An 18422-nucleotide genomic window follows, 5' to 3' on the forward strand; every position below is an offset into this window, starting at 1 on the left:
CCGAGCTGCTTCAGGTCATGGCGGATGTTCTCCTGGAGACACCTAGTTTGGCTGTCCTAGGGGGTTTTAACATCCATGCTGACACGACCCTACAAGAGGCTGCTTGGGACTTTGTGGAAAGCATGGCCTCCATGGGGCAGTCCCTGAATAAGTTTGGCCCAACTCATAGTCATGGACATACCTTAGACCTGGTCTTCACCTCTAGTGATGTGGGTGATCTGACACTAAGTAAAAGTGAAACTGAGGTCCAGCACCGAGGGCCTTCTGACAGTCCCCTCACTGTGAGAAGCAAAGCTACAGGGAACCAGGCAGAGGGCCTTCTTGGTAGTGGTGCCCACCCTGTGGAACACCCTCCCATCAGATGTCAAAGAGATAAACAATTACCTGACATTTAGAAGACATCTGAAGGCAGCCCTGTTTAGGGAAGTTTTTAATGTGTGACATTTTAATGTATTTTTAATCTTTGTTGGAAGCCACAGCCAGATGGGCGGGGTACAAATAATATATTATTATTATTATTATTATTATTATTATTATTATTATTATTATTATTATTATTATTTCTGAGGCAGTCTTCATAACTTCCTGCCCCAGTGCCTTCACACAAGAGTCTCAATACTGCTTCAAGGTTGTCCGACAAGTGCTGTACTTCCTGGTTGCCCAAGCTTCAGCTATATAACGATCTGTGAGTAGCAAATAGGTCCTCATGTATAAGTGCATCACAGCTGTGCTGCAAAAATTCTCAGAATGCAAGCCCAGTTACTATATATGAAGTGGAAATTTGGCCCCCATTCATACATGCCTTTTGCAGCAAGGAAACTGTTGGGCTTTGGCAAGATTCAATGACATTGCCAAAAACTCCCGGATATCAAAACCTATCAGGGATCAGACTCAAGGGGACGAGAGGGAAGAGGAATGGTGGAGATCACACACACACACACACACACACCCGGGCCAGATTTAGGTTTGATGAGGCCCTAAGCTACTGAAGGGAATGGGGCCCTTTATATGTCCAGCTGTCCTTTGTCAGCAACAAATTGTCATTGTTTTTTTGTGTTGAATATATGCTATATGGTAATTTATGGACCTAATAGGTATCTAAAGCCATTTGCACATCATATGTATTTTATCAAAGTTATTGACATAGAAATGAGCAAACCTGTCATATTTTAGGGAGCAGGCTAGCAGGGGGGCCAATTATTTACATCATAGGAGCCTACACAAAACAAAACACTGTTGCTAGATGTAGGTTTTATTTTATTTGCTTTTTATCTTATATTTTGGAAATGTACATCCAGGTTTTCTTTCTTTAAATTTTTTTGCGGCCCCCCAAGAGAGTGGGGCCTTAAGCTACATCCTCTTTAGCTTATCCGTAAATTTGGCACTGCCCCCCCCATTCTTCTGACATTGAAGGAGAAAGGGAATGCAGCATTATGGCGTTGTGTTGTCTCTCACTATTATATCTGAATAAACCCATTAAAAAGGACTCTACCTTGTTTCCTCTGCTCTGGCTACAACCGGGGGAGGAATAGTTTTCCCGAAGCTTTGACAAAACCTGAGGAATATGGCCAATTCCTTTCCATTCATAAATTGTGCCCTCTCTCCTTTCCAAATAGCACTTGAGTGAGAAGGATCAACACAGCTGGTTTTCACCCCACTCTTGTGGTTCTTGTATTTATGTGCATAATGCTGCAACGGAGGACATAACTGTGGAGAAGGGGTCCACGTGCTACCCACAAGTTGTATGTGCGAACAGGGTCCAGATATTCAGTAAATACAAACTGATGAATTGGCTGATGTTAAGGAACTGTTTTAAATAAGACTATTAAATGAAACTCATAAGAGGATCCTGCTGGATCAGCTCAGCTGTCAACGTTTTCCTTTTTTTAAGGGAAATCCCCTTATTCCAAATAGGATTCCTCGCAAGAAAGGGGGAAAGTTGACAGCTATGTGGATCAAGCTATTGGTACATGCTGTCAAGCATCCCGTTGTCACAGTAGCCAATCAGGTGCCTGTGGAAAAGCAGCAAGCAGGACATGAGCACCAAAGCACTCTCCTCAGCCCTTGCCGTTCCCTGAAACTGGTATTGAGAAGCATTGCTTCCTCTAACTGTGGAGACAGAGCATAGCCACATGGCTAGTAGCCTTCAATAGCGCTCTCCATGAATTTGGTGGCCATCCCTGCCTCCTGCAGGAATGAGTTCCATGATTTAACTATACACCTCACGAAGAAGTGCTTTATTTCATCTGTCCCGAATCTTCAAACATTCTGTTTTTTTTTATAAGATATTTATTAGGGTTTTTTATAAAGGAAATACAAAAATAATAAACAACATTACTTTGTTTTGACAAAATTTCATAACTTCTTTGGACTTCCTCACGTCTCCCGCTCCCACTTACATCGTTAATAAGTTTTTTTCAAGCAAATTCTCATCTTATTTGCAAATTTATAACCACTCAATTCGATATAGTATAACAATTCTCCAACAAATTTTGCTTCTCTTAATCTTATTTATCGTCAATTTTCAATCCAATTTAGTGGTGGCCAATTATTTATAACCAAGCATCCTCATTAACATTCCACTAAATCACAATATTTTTGTAGATAAATCTTAAATTTCTTCCAATCTTCTTCAATCCTTTCTTCTCCCAAGTCTCGAATTCTGCCAGTCATCTCCGCCAGTTGCATATAGTCCATCAGCTGCATCTGCCATTCTTCCAGTGTGGGTAGATCTTGAGTTTTCCAGTTCTTAGCGATAAGTATCCTTGCTGCCGTTGTTGCATACATAAAGAATGTTCTATCCTTCTTTAACACCTTCTGGCCGACAATACCCAGAAGGAAGGCCTCTGGTTTCTTAGTAAAGGTATACTTAAATACCTTTTTCAGCTCATTATATATCATTTCCCAGAAGACCTTCACTTTAGGGCAGGTCCACCAGAGGTGAAAGAATGTTCCTTCATTTTCTTTACATTTCCAACATTTATTATCAGACAAATGGTATATTTTGGCAAGTTTAACTGGGGTCATGTACCATCTGTATATCATTTTCATTACATTTTCCTTCAAAGCATTACATGCAGTAAAGTTCAGCCCAGTGGTCCACAACCTTTCCCAGTCCTCAAACATAAAGTTATGCCCAATGTCCTGTGCCCATTTTATCATAGCCGATTTAACCATTTCGTCTTGTGTATTCCATTTCAGCAGCAAGTTATACATTCTTGAAAGTACCTTAGCCTTAGGTTCTAACAGCTCTGTTTCCAACTTCGATTTCTCCACCTGGAACCCTAACTTTTTGTCATTTTTAAACACTTCTTTAATCTGAGCGTAATGTAACCAGTCTCGCACTTTATCCTTCATTTTCTCCAAACTCTGCAATTTCCAATTATTTCCATCTTTTTCTAATATTTCCCAATATTTTGGCCAATCGGCTTCCATATTGGGTCTTTTTCGGGCCTTAGCTTCCAGAGGTGAAAGCCACCTTGGAGTTTTATTTTCCAATAAGTCTTTGTATTTTGTCCAGACATTAAATACTGCTTTCCTGACAATATGGTTCTTAAAGGCCTTATTGATCTTGACTTTGTCATACCATAAGTATGCATGCCAACCAAAAGCGTTGTTAAAACCTTCCAAGTCCAGCACGTCAGTGTCTTCGAGAAGTAGCCAATCTTTTAGCCAGCAGAAAGCTGCGGCTTCATAGTACAACCTTAAGTCTGGCAGGGCAAAGCCCCCTCTTTCTTTCGCATCACTGAATCTTCAAACATTCTGCTCCATTTAACATCCACAAGTTCTATTACTATGAGAAACGGAGAGAAACCTTTCTCTTTCTACTTGTCTTCATGTCAGGTTTAGCACTTCTCCCACACAAGACACGACACACCGGCAGTTTGACTAGTTGAGGTTTATTTATCAACAACGGGCTTTCAGCAATCCGAGCTTCCCACAACTCATACCTCACCGTTGGAGTCAGTTGACTCGATTGGCTTCTGGCCCTTCCCAAGGCCAGATATACACCAAGCCCGTCCCCACTTCCTGCTGGTCTTACTTTCTGGTTCTAATCGCTTGCAGGGAGGATCCATTAAGTGGCAGGGATGGACCACCCAAATTGGTCACACCTCCCTCCTACTTCTTGGAGACTCAGGTACAGCCAATTCCTCCTCCTCTGGAGTTGAATCCAACCCCCTACGACCACCTGCATCCTGTTCCCTCAGCTCTGTGCTGCTGCGAAAACTTACAGGCAGCAATCCAGAGTGAGAAGGGCTTATCTCACTTTTGTGGTGTGAATGAACCAAGTTCCTGTTTTCCTCTGCCTCTTCCTCCCCCTCTGCTGAGTCCTCTCTGCCGGCCATGTCTCTGACAGTCATGTCTCCTCTTCTATCTTACTTGCCTTCCTCTAAACCTTTGGTTCCCAACATGGGGCACACGACGCACAGGGGGGCAATTTGATTTTTAAGGGGAGCAATTCGAGAATGAGTTATTAACAACTAATGGTCTTTTAGGCTTCCTCCACATGAATAGGAGTTCACTTTTTGAATAATAAGAATTATATGTCACCGGGGAGGGGCACACCAGGATTTTAGAGATGCCGTCATGAATGAGACAGCTCCCAGTGAAGGTTTGCAGCCAACTGAAGAAAGCAGCCAGGTACAGAGAGAGTTAACTCTTATGCAGGCTGAGCATTGGCTAGTGCCAACTCCCCCACCCCTTGGAAGCTGATCCAGTCCCTCCTAAGAGTTGGCTAAGGGGAGGGCTGTTAGACAAGAAGCAAAACAAAAGACATAAGATACGCAAGTTCAATATCTTTTGCAAAACTCAGAAGGGGTCTTCAGAGGGGTCATCTTGAATAATGATGCCGGCGGCTTTGTCAGAGCTGTCCAGAGCTATCTGTTTGTTTTTGCAATAAATCCTCCTTTTTATTAGCTACGCTTACTGTGTTATCAAGCTGGGAACCTGGACTCCTGACAGATGCTTAGGTGGGCCATGGCCAAAAAACGGTTGGGAATCACTGCTCTAAACTAAAAATCCCCAAATGCTGCAACATTTCTTCATAGGCCATCATACTCTCCAACATATATCTGATGAAAATAGGGATGTCCAATTCCATAATAATAATAATAATAATAATAATAATAATAATAATAATTTTACTGTTTATACCCCACCTATCTGACTGGGTTGCCCAAGCCACTCTGGGCATCTTCCAAACTATATAAAAAAATAATAACACATTATTATTATTTTTTAAACTTCTCTAGGTGTCTTCTAAAGGTGTAAAAAGGCAAACGGCTGTATTAATACATTGTGAAATAATGCAGACTCTCCCAAAGATAGCACAGTACACAATTTATTAGGGTCAGCATGGCTGCAGTTGTATACAGAGTAAAGAAGGAGTAAGTTCCATTGAACTCAATGGTGCTTTACATGCAGAAGGTTCCAGCTTCAGTCCGTGACATCTTCCCTTATAGGGCCTTCTGGTAGCAGGACTTGAGGAAAACTCTGCCTGAAGTCCAGGATCAATTGCTGCTTATCCAAGTAGACAATACTGGGTTAATGTACCCAGAATCTAACACTGCCAATGGTAGCTTCAAATGTTCATATGCACCTATCCAGGGCTTAATGTCTTCCTCTGGTAGAAGATCAGGTAACAGAGGAACTATTGATCATCCTGGGCATCACGGTACTTGGAGCAAGTTCTGAGAGAAGGACTATCTGAGTCCAATAGGCTTCCACAAAAGTCTTTCCTGGGTGGTGCCCTTAGTCATCTTTCAACAGAAATTGAATAATGTCAAGTACAGCATGTTGACAGGCTTGTTTTCTGCCTTGACCTCAGTGACCAAAATTGCATCTATATGTCCTTTACAAATGATGGGTGACATCCTGGAAATCTGCAGAGATGTGGATATTTCCAACTATAGCACCTATTAAACTGGATACAACTCTGATTTGCCATCCCCCCAGGAAAATACAGTTTTAATATGGATAGGACTTAAAGATAATAATAATAGAATCCTGTCTTTATCTTACCATGTCATTATCTCGCGGGGAAACCACACGTGTAAGGGAGTTACAGCAGTCACATTAAAGAACAACAATAACTAAAGTTTTGGGAAGATGCAGTTGTGAATGGAGGAGCTTCTGATGGGTGGAGAGAGAGGCAGCAGGATTCTTGCCTTTCCCCTTCCAACTACTTTTTCTGCTCCATCTATCCCCAACTACATTCCCTCCTGGTTGGATTCCAGGGCAGGTTCATGAGAATAAGCCTTGCTCAGAGTTTTGACCTTGCCGTTCCCTTTGTCAAACAAGAAAACACTAATCATGGTTTGATATACCTTAATGGCTTAAGATCTCTTCTCCAAAGAAGCCAAAAGTTTAGGAATATGAGCAGCACCTGACAGAGGTGTAGGTAGTACAGGAGGCCATTATGACATTTCCCAAAACCCCAGGATGACAAACAGCTCCTGTGCTGATCTATTATAAAATAATATACACTCTCCCAAAGGTGGCATAATACAGAATTTATTAGAATCAGCGTGGCTGCAGTTATATACAGAGTGAACTGGGAGGAGGTTCCATTGAATTTGGTGGTGCTTAAATGTTCTAACTTCAGTCCTTGACATCTTCACTTATAGGGCCTTCTAGTAGCAGGACTTGAGAAAAACTCGGCCTGAAGTCCTGCATCAGCTGCAGCCTATCCAGGTATTGGGTTAATAATGGACCAATGTTCTGGTCCGCTTAGGCTGCTTCAGATGTCCATATGAATCTGTCCAGGACTTAATGTCTCCCTATATTGGAAGAGGAACACGGGTGGTGCTGTGGGTTAAACCACAGAGCCTAGGACTTGCCAATCAGAAGGTTGGCAGTTCAAATCCCTGCGACGGGGTGAGCTCCCATTGCTCAGTCCCTGCTCCTGCCAACCTAGCAGTTCGAAAGCACCTCAAAGTGCAAGTAGATAAATAGGTACCGTTCCAGTGGTAAGGTGAATGGTGTTTCCGTGCACTGCTCTGGTTCACCAGAAGCAGCTTAGTCATGCTGGCCACATGACCTGGAAGCTGTACGCCGGCTCCCTCGGCCAATAAAGCGAGATGAGCGCCGCAACCCCAGAGTCGGTCACGACTGGACCTAATGGTCAGGGGTCCCTTTACCTTTACCTATATTGGAAGACCAGATAATGGCAGAGATAACTCATTAACATTCTGGACTTCATGATCCATTTCTGCATCTCATATTGAGAGAAATTCAATAGGAATTGTCTTCACTTTCCCAATACAACTGACTTCCAAAGCAAGAGTTCGGCATTTATTTGTAGAAGCTAAGTATTTTTCAATAATTTGTGTGTGCAGTTTTTCACCACCTATCATAACAGGAATTGTAGCACATCAGAATATGTCTCACCAGATCTGCCTGCTCCCACGGGAGCCCCAAGGTGGAAGGGCGCGAGAACGGTTTCCCTCCAAAGGTCATAGGGTATCCTAACATATCGTTTTCATCTTCCCCTTAGCAGTCTGACATACTTGGGTCAGATATACCAACATAGGATTGGCATATTTCAAAAAGTGAAAATCCGGACGCAAGAGTTGTTGAGCTTTTGCAAAATCTCAAAAACGAAGAAGCAGCTTTAAGAAAACTTGCCCCAAACTAGACTTCCGACATGAATTGCCATACGTATGGATTTGCCTGGACATTTAAGCGATTTCTTCCTGGACACTGCTATCTATACAGCCTAGGACCCTCGTACCTACTGGACCGCCTCTCCTGGTATGTCCCACAGAGGAACTTACGGTCTTCAAACAAAAACATCTTGAAGGTCCCAGGCCACAGAGAGGTTAGGCTGGCCTCAACCAGAGCCAGGGCTTTTTCGGCTGTGGCTCCGATCTGGTGGAATGCTCTGCCACAAGAGACTAGGGCCTTGTGGGACTTGACATCTTTCCGCAGGGGCTGCAAGACAGAGCTGTTCCACCAGGGCTTTGGCCAGGGCACAGCCTGACTCCCTCCTTTGGCAGTCTTCACAGAACTCTAGCCCAATGGTTGCCATCAATTTGATTTGATTTTATAATGAAATGATTTTAGAATGTTGTATTATTTTATTGTTGTTAGCAGCCCTGAGCCCGGCTTCGGCTGGGGAGGGCGGGATATAAATAAAATTTATTATTATTATTATCTTCTGGCAATGTCCTGGAAATCCTGGATATATGGCAACCCTAACCAAGTGTTTAGAAAGAAAAAGATGGACAAAGACAACAGGAAACCACTTCACAAACCAATAGAAATTTCATGTTCTGTTGAACTTATATAGGAGGAAGTAGACCGTTCCAAAATAGGATAATTGTGACCTGGGCAGAGCCTACAGAGAGGAGCTAACAAGCACTTTTGGAAAAATATAGAGGTATATTTCCGAAATTTTTCACCCAGAAAGGCATAAATCACAGGGTTGATGCAACAGTGAATCAGAGCAATTACTCTTGTGAGTTCAACACTGAAAGCTACCTTGCCCTCAATATTATTCTCTGAGTTAAATGAAAAAAATGAATCTTGAAAGGTCCGCAGCAAGAGGGCAATGTTATATGGCATCCAGAAGAGGAAAAAAACAACCATGATCACAGCAATAAGCTTGAAAGCCTTCTGCTTTCTCTGATTTCTACCCTTAATCAAAATCATGATAATCCGCAGGTAACAGAAGATAATAATAACTGCAGGAATGGCTAGGCCCAAAATGAACTTCATTAAAGTTAGAAATTGCTTCCATACTTTTTCATTTTCTAAGGGATAATGAATGGTACATTCGTATGTCTCATTTGCCTTTTGAACATGGTGAAATACAAATTCTGGCACAGAGGCTAATAAGACCACCACCCACGTGACAACGCTTGTGAGGGTGCCATAGGTGATCGTCCTGGCTTTTAATGCAAACACTGCATGGACGATGGCCAGGTATCTATCGATAGTCAAAAGGATTATGAAAAAACTTCCGCTGTAGAAGCCTACACAATAGACCCCAGAGAGAATTTTGCACATTGTATCACCAAATACAAACCACTCACGGGTTGCATAATGAGCCCAAAATGGGAGTGAGATGATGAAAAGCAAGTCCGAGATGGCTAAATTGAGCAGGTAGATATCAGTCATGCTCTTGAGCTTTTTATATCTGATGAGGATCAGCACCACCAGTGAGTTGCCCAGCAAGCCAAATATGAACACCAAAGAGTAAAGCGGTGGCACAAAGTAAGAGGTGAATCCTTTCACATTTTTGTCAGTGACTGGCTCTTCTATACCCGCATAGTCAAAAGTTGTCGTTATCCCATAATCTGGCATCGTGGAATAATCATCCATCGTCACTGAATATGAAGAATCTATATACACGAAATAAGAAACAACAATGACAATTAAACCAAGTATTTTAATCAGTTATAATGCTAAATATATAGTCTGTTGATGAGGATCGGTATACAGTGGTACCTCTGGTTACTTACTTAATTCGTTCCGGAGGTCTGTTCTTAACCTGAAACTGCTCTTAACCTGAAGCACCACTTTAGCTAATGGGGCCTCCTGCTGCTGCTGCGCTGCCGCACGACTTCTGTTCTCATCCTGAAGCAAAGTTCTTAACCCGAGGTAATATTTCTGGGTTAGCGGAGTCTGTAACCTGAAGTGTATGTAACCCGAGGTACCACTGTATTGTCCGGCAGGCTAAATGCAAACAATAAAGAGTAAAGCAGTGGCAAAATATGGAGAATAAACTCATGTTAAGATATTGGCATAAAATCCTCTAGATGTCTGTCTGACCAGCTTCTCCCCCTAAATGTCTTCACTGTTAGCCAGGAAACTGCCCTATACTGAATTAGATCATTGGTCTATCCAACCGTAAGGGCTCTCAAAGGATTCAGGCAGGACTCCTTTTCTATCTGAAGTGTTCAGGGATGGAAACAGGGAACTTCTGCCGCCAAAGCAAATGGCCTACTACTGAGCTTCATTTCTGCCATATGGCATGGGAGATATAACACTGGAAATTTGAATTCAGTGCTGGGCTTTCTCCTGGATAAATATCTATAGGGTTGGGACCTGTTTCCTTCATTCACTCGGAGTTCTGTATAGTGGTATCTGGCTTTTGTGGTAGGCAAGGCATGTAACTACTACTACTACTAATTTATTTATTTATACCCCACTCTGGGCGGCTCCCTACAGAATATTAAAAGCACGATAACGCAATATAGGTAAAATGTTAGTATCATTCTGTTTTCTCGCCCACCAACTGTAAGAAATGATAAAAAGTTGGGTGTCTATAGGACTGGGTAAACCAATATGTGTCCATATGTCGCATTGAATTCAATGCTGGGCTTCCTCCTGGAAAAGTGTTTCTAGATTTGGGACCTGTTTCCTTCATTCATTCAGAGTTCTGTATCATGGTATCTGGCTTTTGTGATAGCCAAGGCATGTAGCTTCTGAGTAAAATGTTAGTATCACTTACCCTGCAATTGGTAAAATCCAGCACAGGAGGTGAGAATTCAAGGACTTTGATTACCCAAACCTCTCCTATTGAAACAGTCAGTTTATTTCCCTTGCAATTCCAGATCACTGTCGTGAGCTGTGCAAATCTTAGAGCAGCTGTTCGGGAAATGCTCAATGATGCTGATTCTGTTTTCTCTGCCACCAACTGTAAGAAATGATGAAAAGTTGGGTGTCTATAGGAGGAGCAGGAGTTCTAAAAACAGGCTGGCTGTAAGTCCTTCATGTACATCCAGCAGTTTCCATGGAATGGCAGGGAAGGGGAGACTTTGGTCCAAGTCTGGGTGTAGGACAGGAATGCGTAGACTGTGTTCGGCAAGCCAGATCCAGCCCGCTGAGCCAGACAAAGTGGCCTGCTAACCCTCACAGCATTGGGCAGCTCCAGACTGGTGGTTTTGTGGATGAATTCTGCAACGTGTCATTGGCACAATAATAGTGCATCCGTGGTGGACTGTCAACACATCAGTGTACTTCATTCATTTCCCCCCCTGATGCTTCCCCAATGTTACCCTATTACTGCTGTCTGAAAGGGCACTCGTTCTATAGCACCACCAACATGGGGCAACTCCCTCCACCCTGAACATCTGCGGGACAACAAGTTGCAGGTTCTCACCCTAAAGGTATAGGATTTGCACTGATAGGAAATGAAGCTGTATGAAGTCCCCAAAGGTTTCGCAAGAGCAAACAGGATTTAAAGCAAGATCGAGTATAGCGATACTGTAATGAGCACAGATTATCTTTAATACACAAGATTCTTTATCTCCCAATGTGAAAGATTTGTGCAAAGAAAAAAAAAGCAATATCAGCATCACCCCATCACTAGAGTGGGAAGGGTTTATTTCTGTTTTGTTTTGCTTTTGTGTGTGTTCATGGCTGTCTTTGACTGTGTGACAATATGTGAGTTCTCTGCTTGTTTGTGTGTGCTCCGTGTGTGGTGAATATGCACATGTGGTGAGTGTATGTGTGATCTGCATGTGTTGATGGGGCACATCCATCGGTCAATTCCTTCCTTTTCCTCTGTACTTCTCCCACATTTTCAAATCAACACCTGGCAGCAAACACAGATCTGGGAGCTCCATGCTTGCAGCGCAATCTAGGGTTCCAGTCTTAAAATCCACTCTTAGCCCAGAAAATAGTATTTCTGGTTCAACAGGACTTTGAATTCAGATCCCCTACACATAGAAGTGAAGCACTCACCCTATTAGTCCTTGGCTAGCTATAGCAAACAACAACAATACGCCCTTCCCAGTGAGGCAGAAGGATACACAGCAGACCACACCCTTTCCATTCAAATGTTCATGCAAAAAGAACTTAAAAATAGGCCTTCCTTTCTGTTTTTATCTTAAGTTAACAAATATTTGCATTTCAGGATGAAGGTCTGGGGCTTTCCTCCCAGCAATAAGAGCCACAAGCAGTTGACTCTAACCAGCCCATAATATTATCAAATATCTCTTCAATCTGCAACTTCTGCAAACTTGATGAGATTTAAACCTGCTTGTGTTTGTCGGAGATATTTTGGCTATGCTTGTAGCATGCTAGATTCCAAGCTGTAATAGTTTATATTCCAGGTTCCAAAACTGATGGAAAACACAAGACCCTGAGGTTTGCCACCCACCAGGCACAGTGGGGGTGGGTACGGGAATTGGTTTGCAAACCGCCTTGATTCAGACTTCTCAAAATAATGCATGAACTGAAACACAGGTCTCCTTCAAAATGAACACTGTCCCACATTTTGCAATGCAGTTCTTCAGTCAAGAGATGTGGGCACATGTTAGGAGACAGTGTGCATAGAAATCCAGATATTATTGACAACACTACACAAAATGCATCGTATTAAGCAAAATTCCTTGCAGATATGTGTATATTAGGTCAAACTGCATGCAGAACGTGTGTAATAAAAGAAAGGAGGACTAAGGTGTTTGAGAATTTTAGTGAGAACTTTTAAAAAAACCCAATTCAAACTATTGCAGAAATGTAGTGAATTGTACCTACAGTTCCAAAAATGGGTAAGAGAAACTGCTCTGGAGCTTGCAGTCTCACCAACAAAGACTCAACATGTTGGTTCAATGCAATCTGTTATCTTAATAACTCATTATGATGAACTAGTCAAGGGTGGTGAAGTGTTGTTGGCGGGACACAGAGGGTATACTGATTGATTCAGAAGACTTATATCCCTGTTTTGAGCCAGATAGGATCCCAGTGTAGCTTATAGGTGAATAAAAATAACACTGTTCTGCCTTCAAGCTTAAAATCTAAGAAGGCACAATATGAAAGGAAAAGGGGATGGGAAAGGAATAAGAAAACAGGCAGATTCAGAAACCGAATTCTTGATGTTACAAGATTCTTGGAATGATCAGCTTGGCTATAAATGGGTTGTGCATATTTCAGAAAAACAGGACAGGGCTTCTTGGTCCCTGAGAAATTGTGTGGCAACCCAACCTTCCAGGAAGTGGCAGTAACAAAGCCAGAAGCTATTAGTCTTACAGGGTGTGGTCTTCTGGGAGCTAGCTGGAATTGGCAAACTTTTTCTCACAGTTGATACCATCACCCCTAGGACTGATGTTCCTCCTAGTCTTCCTCACAGGGGGAAGGGGCCCAGTCAGTTGGTGAGAGTAGCTGTGACTGAAGATGGGAAGTTCCTCACCGCTTCTCATTCTCATACGGCACTTGGGACCTAACCCTTGCCTAACCCTTGAACACCCCTGCTTGTGTCTCCCAGTTCAGCAACCTCCAATTTCTTTTTTCACCACACCAACTTCTGCCCTGAAGCCATCTTCACAGCATCCTAATCTTGGCAAGCAAAGGGCAGGACCCTTATCAAAAACCTTCACTGTAGGTCCCATCCTTCTCCAGATCACCAGGATGATTCTCTCTCTTTGTCCTGTCTTGAGTGGGAGAGCTCACAGCGCAACAAAATTAAGGGATGTGGAGAAGCTGAGAATGAAGATGAATTTCTGCGACACTTTAACAGCATGAAATTAACAGCTTCCAACAAATAACTGTGTTTAGAACTGGGGTTTTAATATGCACTTGATCTTATAATACTCCCTTCAAAGTCACTGAATGGCTATAAAATGTGATAAATTTAAAGCAAGGCCGCTTCTGCATTATACATTTAAAGAAGTATTGTACTACTTTAAATACTTTATGCTGTAAACCACCCTCTGTGATCTTCAGATGAAGGGTGCTATAGCAGCAGCAACAACAACAATAGGAATCCTGGGAATGGTAGTTTTTTAAGGATGCTGACAGTTGTTATGAGACCCCTGTTTCCCTGACAGTGCTATAATTTCCAGAAAACCCTAGGAAGAGGAATTGATTATTAAACCATTCCAGGAATTGTAGCTCTGTGAGAGGGATCTCTGGAAACTATAGCACTGTCAGGAGAACAGGAGCCCCCTAACAACCGTCGGCACCTTTAACAAACTACAGTTTCCAGGGAACTCTGGGGGTAGCCGTGACTCTTTAAAGTGGCATAATACTGTTTTATATATACAAAGCAAATGAAGCCCAACTTATTCCACCAGAACTGTATTGGTTTAAAATATAAGTTGCATTATGTAAGGACCTAATCAATAAGCTCATTTTCTGCGAACTATGCTGAGGTCGCTTCTTACTGATTCTATACATGCTCTCTTTGAGACATAGATAATATCGGTACTTTCCAGAGCAGGGCATGAAATTGTGATTAAAAAATAAAATAAAATAGTCAAGTCTCCTCCTAGTCCAAGTAAGTTTTTGACTCCAAATAAAGTTTATTTATGAGCTGTGTATCGATAACACATAATAATAGAAATGTGAATACTCACCAATCTGTTCTTCTTGTTGATGAGAAAATCACAGGTTTTGTGACAAAGCAAGATTCTGTGCCTAGATTTCAAAAGAGCGTATCATTTCCTGAATTAGACTACACAGTTCCACCACTGACTGTTTAGCAACAAGTGAAAGAATAATGTCCCTTTTTCTGAAAACGACTCTTCACTTGAACACACCCACCGTGGCAAATACTGCAATACTAAGCGTGACAAAGACATCCCATTTCTTAAATGTATTCCCAACCATAGGCTAGTGAAGTTGGTGCGAAAAACTGCCTAGTTTAAAATGACCGCAAGAACAGCAGCAGGACCATTTTTTTGCTTGCTGTGTGTCCATAATACCTAAATAGCTATGCAATCTGATTTATCCAATATTCCAACAGCAAACAGTCACTCAAAAGAAGTCGAAACAAAATAAAAAAAATCCTTCCAGTAGCACCTTAGAGACCAACTAAGTTTGTTATTGGTATGAACTTTCGTGTGCACACACACTTCTTCAGATCCACTGAAACAGAAGCCACCAGACCCTTATATATAGTGAGAGGGTGGGGAGGGGTATTACTCAGAAGGGTGGTGGGAATGGGTGATTGGCTGATAGGTATGGTAAACCTGTTGACGACTGTTAACGACTGCAATTGGTCTTACAGGAAAAAGACGTGGGTGGCGCTGTAGGTTAAACCACAGAACCTAGGACTTGCTGATCAGAAGGTTGGCGGTTCGAATCCCTGTGACAGAGTGAGCTCCCGTTGCTGGGTCCCTGCTCCTGCCAACCTAGCAGTTCGAAAGCACATCAAAGTGCAAGTAGATAAATAGGTACCACTCCAGCGGGAAGGTAAATGGCTTTTCTGTGCGCTGTTCTGGTTCGCCAGAAGCGGCTTAGTCATGCTGGCCACATGACCCGGAAGCTGTACACCGGCTCCCTCGGCCAATAAAGCGAGATGAGCGCCGCAACCCCAGAGTCAGCCACGACTGGACCTAATGGTCAGGGGTCCCTTTACCTTTGCCTTTAAGGTGCTACTGGAAGGATTTTTTTCCCGACTACGGCAGACCAACACGGCTACCTACCTGTAACCCAAAAGAAGGCAATATGAGCAACTAGCCAGTGTATAGCAAAGGTTAGAGTGTTGGACGAGGAACAGGGAGAGCAGGGTTTGAATCCCCATTCATAGGGTTGCCATGTTCCCCAAAGTAAAAATCCGGCCCTATAAATGAAGATGTGAAGTTGGAACTTTCTCCATGTAAAGCACCACAAAATTCAATGGAACTGCTCATATTCCTAAACTTTTGGCTTCTTTGGAGAAGAGATCTTAAGCCATTAAGGTACATCAAACCATGATTTGTGTTTTCTTGTTTGACAAAGGGAACGGCAAGATCAAAACTCTGAGCAAGGCTGGAAATAAAATTGGAGTTTTTACTCCTGGATACAAAAATCTGGATAGAAGAAATGAGCCCCTTTTTGAGATAGACTCCTTCTAATATTGGACACTTGTGATTAAAAATGACTGGTAAAGAATCAGAGAGATATGGGTTTAGTGAAATGTGGGAACACCAGGAAGATATTAGAATTGGAGGGATATAAGGAACGCAACAGGGAAAGAGGGGAGGGAAATTTGGAATCCAAAGGCTGTAAAATTATTTTTTCTTTCTTTTTGTATTTTCTTTTCATCTGCACTATATCTGAAAGGGGGGAACTCGTGGAAGGGAAGACAGATCTTAGGGGATGGGAATTTGAAAAAATTGGGTTATTGACGATGAGTGTAATTTGGGGATAAGAACTTGTTGAATTTAATTGTTTATTTAGAAGATTTGGAACACAAGAGGGGGGGGAGGGGGAAGTCCAGGTTATTGGAAGAAGTGTATAAATTGGATTTAATTTGTTTTAATTTGGAAAATCTTAATAAAAATTATTTTTTTAAAAAAAAACAAAACTCTGAGCAAGGCTTATTCTCATGAACCTGCCCTGGAATCCAACCAGGAGGGAATGTAGTTGGGGATAGATGGAGCAGAAAAAGTAGTTGGAAGGGGAAAGGCAAGAATCCTGCTGCCTCTCTCTCCACCCATCAGAAGCTCCTCCATTCACAACTGCATCTTCCCAAAACTTTAGTTATTGTTGTTCTTTAATGTGACTGCTGTAACTCCCTTACACATGTGGTTTCCCCGCGAGATAATGACATGGTAAGATAAAGACAGGATTCTATTATTATTATCTTTAAGTCCTATCCATATTAAAACTGTATTTTCCTGGGGGGATGGCAAATCAGAGTTGTATCCAGTTTAATAGGTGCTATAGTTGGAAATATCCACATCTCTGCAGATTTCCAGGACGTCACCCATCATTTGTAAAGGACATATAGATGCAATTTTGGTCACTGAGGTCAAGGCAGAAAACAAGCCTGTCAACATGCTGTACTCGACATTATTCAATTTCTGTTGAAAGATGACTAAGGGCACCACCCAGGAAAGAGTTTTGTGGAAGCCTATTGGACTCAGAACTTGAGTGGTGCAGCAATTGTTACTGGCTCACTTAAACTGCCATGGTGCAAGCTTTTGGCTTAACCTCTTTAACCTTTATCCACAACAGACGTTAATTTTCTGTCTTCGATGTTTTCCCCACTGTCAGAATAGAATTGCAAACTCCTCAAGCTAGATATACACATATATGTATGCAACTGATCATTTGTGAACGGCACTTGTAAGCATGGGCATTTGCAAGGGACTTGTGGACAAGAATGAAGAGAGGGAGTGTGTGAATGCCAAAAGGTCAAAGGGTTCTGGGAGAGTGTGTATAATGAAATGAAGAAAATTTTAAGCTATACTTTTGTTAAAAAACCCGAGGCATTCCTGCTGGGATTGGTAGGAAGGGAGATAAAAAGGAAAGACTACAAGCTGTTTCAGTACGCAACAACAGCAGCAAGGGTCCTGTTAGCTAAAAATTGGAAATTAGAGGGTTTGCCGACAATTGAGGATTGGAGATCAAAATTACTAGATTATGTGGAGATGGATAAGATGACAGGGAAAATCAGATATATAAAAGACCAGAGGTTTGTAAAAGATTGGGAAAGTTTTACGAAATATCTGGAAAACTTAAGCGATGGACAGATAACACTAGTGGGTTTTAAGGGAGCTCTGTAAGAAGCAAAGGGTAATGTCTAAAGAAAAACAGATGAACTAGAATGATTAACGGCACTACAAAATAAGAAATGCGGAATTATTTGCCTTTATTAATACGGATGATTTGTGGAAAGGTTGAAGGAAGTCACTTTTAAAATATGTGTGATATTAAGTGGAATATTATAGTCTGTCTTGTATTTTGATTTATGTAAACTAATAAAAATTACGCATGAAAAAAAAAAGAGAGGGAGTGTGTGTCTTTTGGATTAAGGCTGGTAGTTTGTCTGAGCTAAAGAGATAAATAGGCAACACTGTGTCAGGAAGGTAAACGGCGTTTCATGTGCTCTGGCACTCGTCACAGTGTCCTGTTGCACCAGAAGCAGTTTAGTCGGGCTGGCCACATGACCCAGGAAGCTGTCTGTGAACAAATGCCGGCTCCCTCAGCCTGAAAGCAAGATGAGCGCTGCAATCCCACAGTCGCCTTTGACTGGACCTAACTGTCAGGGGTCCTTTACCTTTAACGGCATTTGGATTGCTTTATAAAAAGCATAATGACTTTTTAATATGTTTATACTTGTTACAATAATTGTAATACCTCAGTGCTCTTTTTCTAGAAAAAGAGATGCCGGAACTCAACATGAATTCCTCCCTCATTCTGTTACAATGGCAATGGCGCCCACCTGAGGTGTGCTGGAATCGAGTTCTGGAATGTTCCGCCTGAAAAAAAAAGCCTTGGTAATACTTACCTACTGTATTGTACCACAGTTTCAAGTACTTTTCTCTTTGTTTTGTGTTGTGTTGGCTTTTCCTCAAAAATGTTTACTTTATTTCTCTACTGAAAGTTTTAAATAAAATATAAATATTTTAAAAACCATGGTTGCAAGCAGTGTGAAAAAGAGCTCATCATGACATTCCCCAGAAATACACTTCCGAAGGAGGGTGAAAAAAGGCAGACAGCTGTGTTAATCCCTAATAAAATACACTCTCCCCAAAGTGGCACTA

General features: G+C 42.0%; 1 pseudogene across 1 annotated transcript; it reads right to left on the reverse strand.

The window, feature by feature from the left end:
* Positions 1-5325: 5325 nt before the first annotated feature.
* LOC310828386 (C-C chemokine receptor type 5 pseudogene) lies at positions 5326-9492 on the reverse strand (annotated as a pseudogene). The gene is made up of 2 exons (XR_014568586.1): positions 9465-9492; positions 5326-9344 (listed from the first exon to the last, which is right to left on the reverse strand). The product of XR_014568586.1 is annotated as a C-C chemokine receptor type 5 pseudogene (transcript).
* Between the last annotated feature and the right edge of the window lie 8930 nt (positions 9493-18422).

Source organism: Podarcis gaigeae (assembly GCF_964106915.1).
Source record: "Podarcis gaigeae genome assembly, chromosome: 12".
Taxonomy (NCBI): Eukaryota; Metazoa; Chordata; class Lepidosauria; order Squamata; family Lacertidae; genus Podarcis; species Podarcis gaigeae.